Source organism: Pinus tabuliformis, chromosome 2_1 (assembly GCF_031772625.1).
Source record: "Pinus tabuliformis cultivar Carrire ecotype Pingquan chromosome 2_1, CPIR1, whole genome shotgun sequence".
NCBI lineage: Eukaryota > Viridiplantae > Streptophyta > Pinopsida > Pinales > Pinaceae > Pinus > Pinus tabuliformis.
The window spans coordinates 465200652-465214626 of record NC_142299.1 but is presented as its reverse complement, the minus strand read 5'-3'; positions in this window follow the sequence as shown (position 1 = coordinate 465214626).

The following is a 13975-nucleotide window of genomic DNA, read 5'->3' as shown; positions in this document are numbered from 1 at the left end:
AAAGTCAAGAGGTATAATTTAAAATTTTGCAAATTCTTTATGATGAATCTCATGAAAGATTGTATACCATGTTACAGGAAAGCATAGGAATTTCCAAGTCTAGGTGAATGAAACGTATTGAAAAGAGGACTATAACAACTTGATGATATCATAATGCACAACAAGAACATCAAGAAGACCGCAAATGAGCCACATAAAGTGGTTGAACCAAGGAAATTTTCATGTTATTCTGTTGTTGGGCGAGAAATTGTATATGTGAAGTGCAATTGTAATCGATTTGTAAACATAAAGCTTAAAAATCAATTCTGCTTAGTTAAGGCATGTTTTTATTTTGTGTTTGGTCATAGAACATGGAGGAAGGTGTTCCTCTAAGGGGGTGAGGATTGTGACATCCCCTGTGGGTTAATTCCCCTTTGTAAAAGTTTTTTTTCCTCGTAATTATGCAATTATAAATTAAAATGGTTGAGAGAGGGACATAGATTCCATTGCTTGAGGAGGGATATTGCTCGAGGAAGTGGATGGTTTTAAATATTAGTCATGGGCTAATTGAGTGGGTTTAATGAGATGATTGTGCATCGACTCAATTGCAAAACAAGGACATGCCCATGTTCTCTTTGGGAAACAATTACACAGAAGAAAGGACAACAATTTAATGAGAGTATGGGTTGCGTTGTCCATGGGGGTGGTTTGTGTAGACCACTCAGAAGGGAAAGAACCATCGCGACTGAGAAAGGAGGGGATACTCCTTCATTCAGTTACAATGAGAAGGACAATGGATGAAAAAATCATTATGGATTCATAATTCTCGCACGTTGAAGGAAGAGACCCTATTCACACTTAGAAAAAAGAGGAGGTTGGGAAGCTCCTGTTGGAAAGAAAAATAACAAAATAGGTCAAGAGGCCCCTACTAAATAGAGAAAGGAGGTCAAGAGGTCCCTACTAAATAGAGAAAGGAGGCTGAGAAGATCTATGAAATCACACATGATTCATGCACATATGCAAAGAAGGGAACATGGAAATGAGGAGGTTGAGAGCCTCCTAATCGGTAAGCTGATTTGTTGGCAGGGAAAGAGAAGATATTAGGAATAAGAGAATTTAGGGAGAAGGGAATCTTAGATGATGGTCTAACTAAGGAACCCAAGGGGCTTGCTGGTTAATAATCACTGAGTAGTTGTTGTGGCTTACAAGGCTGATAAACCCACTGAAGATTGTGTTGGTTGATAACTTCTGAGAGGTGGAGGCACACAGGGCTAGTGGGTTGATAACACTTGATGGTAGTTCCATGGGATTAGGTTGAGAACACAGGTGGAAGTTCCACTAAGCTACTAGAGAATGCACTCTCATTTTTTCAGAGGTAACTCAATTGATAAAACCCTTTTGTCATTGACTATAAGTCCCTCTACATAAAAGAAAGTGTTCCCTACTTGATGTGAAAATTGTTAAATAACTAGTGGGTGAAGGTAGGGTAGCTTTGAGACACCATGTTTCAGTTGATGCTATTAATTTAATTCCCAAAGTAGAATATGGTTGTATACCAATGAATTGGTTTATCATGGTTACTTAATTTTGATAGTTAGTTGGTGGAGGTGAGGCAACCTTGAGACACCTTGTTTTGGTTAATACAATCGGTTTAAAACTCCTCTAAAATCACTCTACCTCAAGCTTTATAATATGGATCGAGGGTGATAGTTGCAAGAAAAACTTGTTTGCATCTTGTCTATGGTTGGGTGGAAAGTTGAAATCCCAATCTTAGATGCTTGGTTTAATATATCAAAGATAAGTGTCTACTTATGAATCTCATATTTTGAATGCTGATGCTTAATTACTGCATTATTTTACCATGGATTGTGATGTTGAGGGATGAAGTATTCATATCTGAATGAACATTGTTCATTTAAAGGCATAGATATGGAATGGTTCAAGTATCTGTGTTAGCCTAAGGCCTATATTGATATGGACTTAATATGTTAGTTCAATGCCTGTGATGTTCCATGAAATGTGATTTTCTAACTGCTTAAGGAATGTTGAATTCTTGTATATGTCATGAGTATATAAAGGATTATGGCATGCATTCATGGTTTTATTTTCTTTTTATTGTTGGCTTAAGAGGCTTGTAGCTTCTTGGACTGTAATGAGCTTGGAATTTGTCTAATGGGTCACAATGAAAATGAGTGGGAAAATCTATATACATGAGTTACGAAATTGAAAAGAACTAATGTGTTAATATTAATATTAATATTAATTGATAACATAGTTGATGGCTGCTTCTTAAGTCTATATTTAGGGGTGGATCACTCTTATATTCATCTCGAGTCCTTAAGTTGGTCTAAATGGTTGGTTATAGAAGAGATAAACAATCCCTTCATTTGAACAAATGCCTATATCAATTGTATTGGTTATCACATTAGTATTTAACCATAATCTTAGGGGAATTAGCATTTGTATATGTATATATATTAGTGACTTACTTGCCAAGTTTGGTTGTGTTCTTGCAAGATTTGAAGAGATAGCGTAAATATATATTGATATGAATGTATATGTACAGTGGATTAAAAGCCATGGTAGAGTCTCGACAAAGCTTGGGAGGAATAGCCATAGAAGGGCCTACATATACTTTTGTACGTCTACAAACTAAGCGTCTAAGGCCTGGGTGTAGGCCCTTATGCTTGCCTTATCAATTTCCAAGCGTGAGGTTGAAATCCTTAAGTCTAGAGCATAGGAATTTGGAAGGAAATGGATTAACCTTCTTTGACCCCATGACCGAACATGGTGATTGAGCACTTAAACAAGAGAAATCCAAGCCATTGATGGGTAGGCATGTATGGCCATCATATGACCCCAACACTTTTTCCCCAGATGTTTCAAGGGGAGGTCTAAGGGAAACTCCTAGGATCAAATCCCACAGAGGATGTGGCACTAGGGCAGGTTGAATTTCCAACACAAAATGAGGAAGGGAAACACCCCCCTGGGTAAATAATTCAGGATACCTTTGCGATGGGATCCATAGTTACATGGCACACACCGAGGAGGATGTGATAAGGGATGACATCGCCTTTACGTTTAGGATTGGTGATATCACCTTAGACCTTAGACCCTGGAGATTTTGGATGGAACACATAGTAGAACACCCAGGATTTAACCCCCAGGGTGACTTGGCATGGGCGGGCCCGAGTGTTGTGTGGTGCGAACATATTCGCTTACAAGGAAAAGTGGGAGGCTAAGCCTTATTGATGGATGTGTATTTCCATGTAGCCCGTGTTATCTCTTAGGGGAAACTTGACTGTAGGAAAACCTCTAAGGTAACCTATAACCTCTTTGAGGTTGAATGCTGGCCCTTTAACCTAGAGAGGGATCTCTCCCTAAAACTCAAATACTCTAGGCCATAGTAGTAGTAGGTTTCACAATTGAGTTATGTGGCCAGATTTATGAAAAAATGAAATTTGGTTGGGATACATGAAAAATACTACCATTGGGCATGGAGTCTAACCCAATCATGTACATAAAAATACAACTTCGATGAGTAAAACACAAAAGCAGGGTAGTGACAATTCCTTTCACATTTTAAGGAACTTGGAAATAAAATGAAGGAGACCAGTGAAATAGTCAAATGAACAACATTTATTAATGCCTGATAAATTAAGGAAAATGAGCATAAAACATGAATCCTAATTTCATACTCTTTTGTGAGGCATGAGGAAGTGTAAAATGAAGAAAAGACAAACATGGAATTATTACATGAGAATTTTTGTAACCCGCTCATGAATATTGTTTTCATTAAAATCAACACAAGAACACACAAAGGATGATATATCTCAAATAAAATCCAACCCTTATTTATTCTAATGTCTTTGCTTATATAGATCATACAATAACTGTAATATGTTTATAGCTCAAAAAATAATTACAGTAATCCAGAAATAGAATAAATATCCTAGGTACATGCATCTTAAAAATATCTTTTAAATATATCAAAAAGTCATAATAACTCGCTGAAAAATATGTTGAAAAAGAGACTGAGAAAGTGTATCATGATCATGTTCTCCTCATTGTAGATCAACCTCGTCATCATAAAAAACAAGTTATGTTTTGTTGTTGTCTTCTTGGTCATCTCTGCCGCAATACGTAGATACCACTGTTGTCGGTTCTATAGCTGCCTGAAACAATGATTTTGCTGATAAGCCGATTTTCAATGCCATTTTCAAAACTGTTTCTTTTCAGAAAATGCTAACAATGGAAATGTCAGCATTTTCCGTTTAAAATACGTGAACAATGGAAATGTCAGCTCTGCTCCGTGCTGCTTTGTATCTAAACGATGATAAGCCTATGATCAGTCCAAAATCTCACTGTAGTAGTGACTTGATCAAAACTCAAAAATGGTCATCAACTTCCTAGTTGAGGGTGTTGGATGCCTCCAACAAAACATCCACCTTGTCCATTCTCTTATTCTTACTCTGCCTGGTCTCCATAAGTATTTTCTTCTTATTTTCCTTGACCCTTGACCTTTTAGAACCTGCAGTCTTGCCTATGTTTATTATCAAGTCATTTAATGGGACATTGTCCACATCTATTACTTAATTGGTGAGGTCAAGTAATTTTATTTTCAGCCTTAATTTGCTTAAAGGCCTGGTGTGAGGTTTCTTCCCTCCCTTGAACATGTGAGACAAAGAGGTTTTTGCTTCATCCTGGGGCTCAGTCTCAATTTCTTTTCCCTTGGTCTATTCTGGTGGGTGAGTTTTTTTAGGGGAAATCTTAGTGGATTCCTCTTCAGGGGGATTCACAAAATGAGGTAGATCTTCAGCAAGAGGGTTTTCAATAATAAGCTATGTTTTCTTTAGTCTACCACTTCTTCTGGCATACACGTTAGGGATTGCAAGTTGAGAGGATGAGGGGATATCTCTTTGTTCTCGTCTTTGATCTTTAGGAGAAATGCCCTGAGCTCAGGTTTCTCCCAAAGTTTTATTACCAGGCTCAGTACCATTTTGTCTCCCTTGTTTGGCCTTAGGGGGCTGAGTTTGAAACCCTCCCCAAAATAGGAAATGGCTCCAAGTCCTGCAAGCTTTGGCTAACTGGTTCTCAATTACCAATTTAATTAAATTCTTATGGTAAATAAAATGAGGATATGGGTCTGCCTTAGCCCAGAAATTAGCAACCATATGTTTAATACTTTCTAGCAAATAAAACAAGGGTTCATTCTTACTTGTCTTGCTATATGAGCTAGGAAATGAAAGTGGTAAAGATTTACCCAGTTGAAGCGCCCTTCACATGTGAAGTATTGTTGAGTAATACATAGAAATCCATGCCATTTATCCTCCAACCATGATCTTTGCACCCCTGTCATCCAAATTTTGTCTTTGATTCTGTCTTCAAGAAAAATGGGACATCAATCCCAGCAAGGACATGGCTTCTGAAGACCCTTTCTCCATCCGTCGGCAAGGCTGTCACTTCTGCAACCATTTCCTCAGTGATCAAGAATGAAAATCCTCCTACATCCATCTGTTGTTTGTAAAACCCCTAAGTGAATGCACGAGCTACAACATCATGGTATTTGGTGCACTGGTGGAAAAATTCCTGCTACCCAACTCACTGAAATTGTTGTTGAATATCTAGATAAATCTCGAGATGTTCAGGGAGTTTGGGCTCATTTCGGTTTAGCTTTCCGCTCCTCCCCATTTTCCTACAATTTGGTTATTAAACAAACAAGAAATAGAGATCATATGTTGTATCCTTTTCGATAAAATTGAAATATACCACCCTCCAACACTCAAATTGACACAACTTTGTGAATGACAAAGGTGAAAATACAATGCTGTAAAAACAATGAGAGATTTTTAAAACTGACTAACTGATTGACAGGTTAAAAGATTATTCTAACCCTTTGATAATTACTAACTCACATCATATTCTTCAACGGCGGAACTTTTAATTTTGAATAGATACCTTTCATCTCCAAGTAAATTGTGGCGTGACTAAGCAAGAATTACTGTACCGCTGACGTGGAATGTGTCAGTGCGTTGAAAAAAATCAAAAATCAAATTTTATTTTTGGCACTGATATTCCTACTATTAGCCAATACCTGATAATGTTGACACTCTGGCTGTCAGTGTATTCCTGTTAATAATTTTTTTGAGATTGATAAATGATGATAACTGCATTATCAACATTTTCGTGTTTATTACAAATTGTTTTCGCTGACACTGAAATTGTCAATGTTTTACAAAAAAAATAAAAAAATAGACACAAACTAAAAAGTGATAACAACCTGAAACATTGTCCCCAATAAATTCAATGGGGAGTAGTATTAAAACCCGCTTGGATGTTATTCATGGGTTGACATAGCCATGGAGAGCCTGCACCTGCATATTATGTCTAGGTCATGTATGTGTGGTATAGGTTGGTCCATGTGGACCCTAGAAATGGGATGATGTGTGACCTGGTATGAGCGGGTCGATAACTACTACATGGAGGTGACATGACATATGGTTGGATTTTCTCATGGATGCCATGTGGGGACCATGTGAGCACCACATGGCAAGTCAAATGATGTGGCACTATCTAATAGACCAATCTTTGAATGGCCATATATTTTGATCTGAGTGTCAGATTGGGACAAATTTTATATCTTTGGAAAGGTCTTGATGAGACAAATGGAATGATGTCATATATTTTAAGTTTTCAAGAATTTGTAAGAGGTCAAACAAAAATAGGCCCCATTTTCATAACTGGATTTTGAAGGTCGAGTCAACTTAGTAGCTACCTCCTTCTACCCTTAGATGGGGTTAGGGATAGTAGGGTGCATGTTACAATAATATCTCAAAATTAGAGTGGGGTTCCCTAGCATTTATGATTTCTTCCATGATCGAGCTTAAGATCCACCCTGAGTTCCTTTTTCATTTTCCCTGCATCAAGAGTGCGCTTGCTGTCATAACATCGAGGGGGGAAGAAAAATCAAGGAGACAGGGGGGGCGAGCACCACAAAGAGTTAAAAAGAGAAGTTGAAACCAAAAGGAGAGATGCAAAAAATGTAGTTGAATCCAAGAAAAAGTTGAAGCAAGGGAGGGATAAATTGATATTGTAGGGCTAAGAAGATCACTAAGAGGATTTTGGCTTGGGAAGGAGAAGACAGATAGAACCAGAGAAACAAAGAGAATAGGATACCTGTCAACGAAACTCAAAAAAAAAATTCCTCACCAAAAAAACTTAGAGAGGGTCATATGGGAGAGAATCCAACAAGGATGAGGATGAAAAGTATGGATAAGAGGGCTCCCTTGTGAATTGAATCCTTCTCTAAAATTCAGAGGCTGAGAATAATAAGAATTTGTGACTAAAAGTCGAAAGTGCAAATCCAAATTAAAGAAATGAATACCCTTAAAGCTTAAACATATAGGTACCTGAACTTGTTACCTATGTGACAAGGAGAGAACAAACCGCTTCCTCTGCTTGTGAGCATGACAACATAAGTATTTTATTGATTGAGGACCAAACTGAACCAAAGTAGATAGGAGGGGGTTGTGAGACACTATAAATTAGGGATTTATAGCAAGATGCGAGATTTTGGGAGGCCATGTGAGGAGGGCTTGATCCTTCCCACAATGAAGAGGAAAATATTACAAAGCAACTATGAGATGAAGCCAAGAACTTGGCAAGGAGGGTAATCCATAAAGCCTAAATCACGAGAGAAGAGGAGCAAAAGTAATGGAGGAAGAGAGTTACTATAATCCATCCATTGCTTTTTTTAAACAAAAAATTAACTTATATTGATCAATCAAGTACATGCCCCAGTACCCTTACATACATAGATTGTTCATCATATATTTAAGTCTAGAGCTATTCAAAAAACATACTTCTCCTTTTTAGCCTATGACCAACTATACTTCTGACAACATTAAGCTTGTAAATTCTCCAAAGACACTACAAAACACTGCATATTTACAATACATTAAATAAAAGGGAAGATTTAGACATGACTCTACATTCCTGGAGGGTCGTTTTCACCCATCACATTGTCTTCTTTATCCAACATCGACATTGTCTCTTCTACAACTACCTGATTCATAGGTTCGCTTGGCTATTCTTCTGCTTGCATCAGATAGTTCTGCAATCCATAGAGCTCTTTCAGGACACCCATCGTAGTTGATTCTAATGTCACCTCAATTCCATCAACCTTTGAATCTAAATTTTCCACCTTTATAGCCAAATTCTCTACCGTCAGTTGAAGTTGCTCCATATCTTCTTGCATCTCCTCTAATTTCCGCATAATCAAAGAGAAATGGGAGCGCGCTTCGATCACAACCTGCTCCTCGTACATATCATATTTGACTGATTCGTTCTCTGATAGACCATACTCTGGATCGTCCTAACATTTACATTGTCTTCATGTTGTGGAGAAGCCATGGAGTTAATCCCGAGTAACTCCAACCTTATCCTTCTCCTTTTATAACTCGGAGTGTCTCCAATTGCCTTACCAACAACCATAAAATTACATTAAATTCTCCTGAACCTGATTTTCCTACTCAAGTCACCTAAACTCTACAACAGATCCATTATCGTACACTCCAACTTATCACATTTACTCTACAAGTTTTGAATAGGGATAACGATCAGATGGAATTTATGGCTAATACTGGAACTACATGCAGGGTGACACATTTTGTCCTTGAGCATGACAAATTTCATCTTCTTCATCCACTTGGAGAAGAACTCAACCAAATGATGAAAGTAGTCGTTACATAAGAATGATTACCATCGCATTAACCCTGTTAATTAATTGCATAGTAGGCCTTGAGGCTTGGTTACTTTGATTTGACATATAACTTATTTCACTCTCTATTATAATTCATTCAAATTTCATGGAATATAATATAATGAAGGATCACCTCAATCCTAGAGAAGTGACCCTTGTTCCAAACAATCCCCTTGATTGGCAAGCTCGTCGATTGTCTAATTGTTCCCTCTTTTGATATGAAAGAAGATTATATTTTCAAATTTTAGGATTTGTCTCCTAATTCAAGAGTCTAGAGGAGACTGATATTTCTTAGTGGATTCTTTGTCTCAATGGATTTTGTGGACTATCATCATTGAATCTCCCATTACTACTATTTGGTGAATTCCCCTAGCTAAAGCAATCTGGCTCTGATACCAATTGTTGGAAATACTGAGAGGGGGGGTGAATCAATATTCCTTTTCAATTGTTACTTATACCATTTAAATCAATTATATTTATTACACAAAGCAAGCAATAGGAATAAACACTTTTATTAATACAATCTTTATAATGAATCGATTACAATATATAGGGATCCAACCCTTGATGAAGACACCAATCTTCAATTCCCCAGGCTCCAACCTGTTTCCAAGCACAAACTTGGTATTTTGTGAGGCTCCAACCTCTAGGGCTCCGACCCTATCTTGTCAAGGCACCAACCTTGGATTTAGGAGCACCAACTCCAAGGACACCAATCCTTCCAATTCCGAGGCACCAACCCCAAGGGCTTTGACCCTATATTTTGTCTAGATATGTTTGATAGTAATTCTTTGCTCCCAAAATCTCCTTCACTAAATTATGTCAATCTACAACTTCAATGTAGTCTCCATGCTACATTATTAATGACAACCTTGTCTCATAGAAGGCGTCACCAATGCTCTTCACTATACCCATCCACTTTCTCCAAGGTTACCTCATGATGACTAATGCATCATGGTCTTCAATAGTTTTCACACAACTTCAATGTGTCTACAATGAATTGTACTAAGTTCTGCACACAAACAATTCTGTATTTCAACCCTCTGTTCTAACTATCGCGTAACTGCTTTAGGAGTACTTTAGAGGTGTGAACGTCATAGCTTCACGTTGTGCTTTCAATTAGAAACAATTATGTCTATGTAGTCCTTGTAACAGATCTCGAGATGTGCTTTAACATATTCATCATAGGTTCGACCCTTTTAATGAATAACCCAGTCAATAAAAGCTTGACTTTCGACTTCCTTCTTTCCTGCTGGACCTTCGCTTCCTTCCTTCTCACTCGACCTTCAGCTTCCTTTGTTCCTTCAAGTTAACAAGTTGTGAACTGTTACTTCTTCCATGTATTAGATCCCCGAGATCGATGCTTAAGGTGAAACGTTTAACCTGTATTTATATATGTTCCACCAAAAAGACACGTCTATTAGAGGGAGGCCGACTTGTGCATGAGGTGGCACATTAAAAATATATCGGAGGGCCTTTTGTTAATATTCAATCAATTTTAACATAGCCTTGTTATTTATGGAAATCGCATCATAAGAGAGACTGTACCCATATTAGAGGTCCCACATGCCATGTTATTCCTTTAATCTCGCAATCACAACTTTCATGATAATCAGAGGTTTTACAAGTGTGAACACGCTTTGTCTTCTGATATCAACATCACCGATATTCACATATCACCCCGTAGCGGATGCGATATTTAATAAACTGTTTTAATAACTCCATTGGGTCCATAGTAATATCGCAATTGGCAGTCCGTCAGGTCCACAGTAATATTGCAATCGGTGGTCCATCGGGTTCACATGTCTTATTGCAATCGATGGTCTGACGGTGATAACCCTTTATGATTTGCTTAACTTTTGATAACTAGACGCGATGTTATATTAGGGTGTATTGTAATGGTCCGGCGGGTCCACAATACACATATCATAATTGGCAGATCTGAACAAAACATCCCTTTATGGATTTTGATTATGCGACGGATGCGATATTCTATAGGACTATATTACAATGGTGTAGAGGGTTCGCAATGATATCACAATCGCAGATTTTGGGCAGTGATAAATAATAAATCTGCCGATAAACCACCAATATAATTCCTCCGATGCATTTTGTCTTTAAAGAGTTTTCACGATTTATTACTCGAATTGGATTCTTAGCTCCTCCGATATCTTAATTCCTCTTATATGTTAACTCCTCTGATAACACTGTTTTAATCCTATGCCGATGTGTTCCTCTTTGCTTCTCGATGGCTTCCAATGACCTCTTCCTCTTACGCTTTGGCTTCATGATGGATTCTAATAAACTGCTTCCAATAACTCTTCTTTGAATGCTCCTGTTCTTGACTTCTAATGGCTTCCAATGTCTTTCCAATGGATTTCCTCCTTGGCTTCTTACTCCTATTACTTCACGGATATGCCCTGCTTCTCCTTGGCTTCATATCATCATTTAGTATCCCAGAATATTTCCATATTGACATCAATGACAATCAAGTTCAACAATCTCCCCCTTTGTCATTGATGGCAATATTCTTCTTCTCTCCCCCTTTGACATTAATCGCAAAGGAGTGCACAAGGTCTCTCCCTGTCAAGTTGCTCCTCTTATTCATGAATAGTAGATCTTCATGGTTACATTACTCCCCCTTTCATGGTCCTCTTCTTTTTTCTCAAGATAGAAGGATTGTTGCCTTATCATCAACTAGCACATTATCCCCTCTTCATGTCTCAAAAAACTACTTCATCGTGGCTACAACGATGTTGCTCCAAGAATGTTCCAAACAACCTTTAAAGTTTGCCTTTAACAATTCTCAAGTGTGGGCAAAGATGCCTACTCCAACATGGTTTAGAATGCTACTAAAAAAAAGGACTCTCTCAAGATGCTTCAAGTATCAACCTTAAGGATGCTCCACTTTGATGCTTCCAATCAGACTCTAATAGCCACACACCAAATGTCCAAGTCCAAGTTTTTATGCTTCTACAATCTGTATTTTGTTGTCTCCATAGTCAGACTTAAGAGGCCTTCATAGTCCGAATCAAGAGAAAATGCCATTGAAATTGTCTTTCTCGCTATCTCTCTTAAAATTCGAGTTCCTCTGTATCTCTATTCTTCTCCTTAAGTCACTGCCAACCAACATTTCAACATCATTGCATTCAAATGAAATGGTGAAAGGTTGTGCCTCATTGTTGCTATTTTCTAAGTGAACAACATCAACCTGAGCTATATTCGACTGCACAACTGTTCTTATCCCTAAGTCGAGACATTCAACTTTTGTAATAACAACAACATAGTTATTTGCCTTATTAGCATTAGATGGCCTTCTCTGCTGCTCCAATTTCTGCTTAGTGATCAAGTGAAAAAACATCTTGAACAATAGTCCATTGGATAGTTGAGAGACTATTTTCTTTCAAAGGAATGTTCTTGAGCAATGATCCATCAAAGAATGATTGTCAATATAGCTCATCAAGGATTACATAAGGCCCATTCACAGATGGCTTCTGCAAGAATGTTTAATCATCACAAGCTCCCCCTAACTGTATGCATGGTCTCCTTTTGGCATAATTCCATCATCAAACACTCAGAATATCAAGGATATCTTCATTAAATCAACAACATGTGTTGTTGGCTGGAGAGTTCAGGATATTTTCATATTGTATTTTCTTTCTTCTCCATACATGTGTAACTTTATTCTATGGCATGGTTCTAGCTTGTGTAGGAGCCCAAGTCAAGTTACAATCACGTTCCATATGACCAATGTTACGACACTTAAAGAATTCTATGATGTTCATGAATAAGAATTCATGATTTCTAGAAAAATTGCTTCTCCGAGAATGTTGGGGACCATAATATTATCTTTGTGATATGCCCTAAAATCTTTTGCCATGGGTCCAAAGATTGTACAAGCATAACAATAACCAAGAAATAAACTTTGGTACCTAGGAGATGGAGATTTCCTTGATGTACTTCTGAAGTCTTTTTGTCTTGAGGTCCTTTGATGATATTCATTGCTTCTTGCATCCTTGACACCATCTACATTTCTTCTTGGAATGAGACTTCCTTCATTGTTGCCTTGACTCTTATCTTTTCCTTTTCTGGAACTGAGAGCATCAATATTTCTTTTTGGATTTCTCACACCCTTGTTGTTTGAAGCATTAACATTCTTGCTTGAGGATTCTCCTTCATAGCCAAGACCTGATTTATCAAATGGGGATCTTTGATGGTTGAGCATATCATCCAAGGGTTGGGAGCTCTTCAAAAATTTGTCCATCCCTTCTAAATTTTTCTTGAGGGAGATAATCTCTTCTTCCAATCTTTCGCAATCATTATTATTCTTAGCAAGTTGTTTCTCAATCTCTTCACTGATACAAGTTGCTTCATTTGCTTCAATTTTAAGGGAGATGATGTCTAACTTCATTTTCTTTTGCTAGACTACTCTCCATTTCTTCCTTGATCCTTGTAGCTTTGCATGTTTTGACCTTGAGAAGGTTGAGGCCAGATTTTAGTTTGAATATCTCTTCATCCTTTGATTTTAGTTGGCATGTCATGGTGTTTCTTTCCTTTTCTACTTCATCAACCTATCCTTCTATGTTTATCAATGCTTCCATTGTCTTCTCTGCTCCCTGTCCTAGTTTTCTTGCTTCTTCTAGTTGAGATTTAAGATAGGAGACCTCTTCATTGTATTGACCAATCTCTGCTTAAAGTTTGTTCAAGCTTTTATGCCTTTATTCAAGGTGTCTTGACAATGTATCTTCCTGTTTCTTTGCCTTATCCAATTGATTTGTCATGGATATGACTTCTTCATGATGCTGTTTTTTTGGATGAAATTCCTCCTTAAGATTGGCAAGCTCTTAATCTCTTTCTTGCACTTTAAGCTTGACAAGATCAACTTCCTTCCTTGTTTGGTCTTGGTCACCATCTAGTGTTTTCTTCTTAAGTTCTTCGTTTTCCTTTTTCAATCTGATAATTTCTTCCATGATAGCCATAAGTTTAGTGAGGAGATATTCTTCAAAATCATTTTCATTCTCTTCATCTTCTAGATCTTCTTTTTCCTTGATGTCATCATTCTTATTTTAGTTTCCATGATGGGTTTTGGATTTCCTTCTAGCTTTCCATCATCTTCTTGATTAGTGGTCATGGTTAATGCTCCTTTTGAGTGAAGGTCATGAATTTTGTCCCATATACCCTTTGCTGAAAAGCACTTTTCTAAATTGTCCTTTATAGAATATGGTAACCCATTCA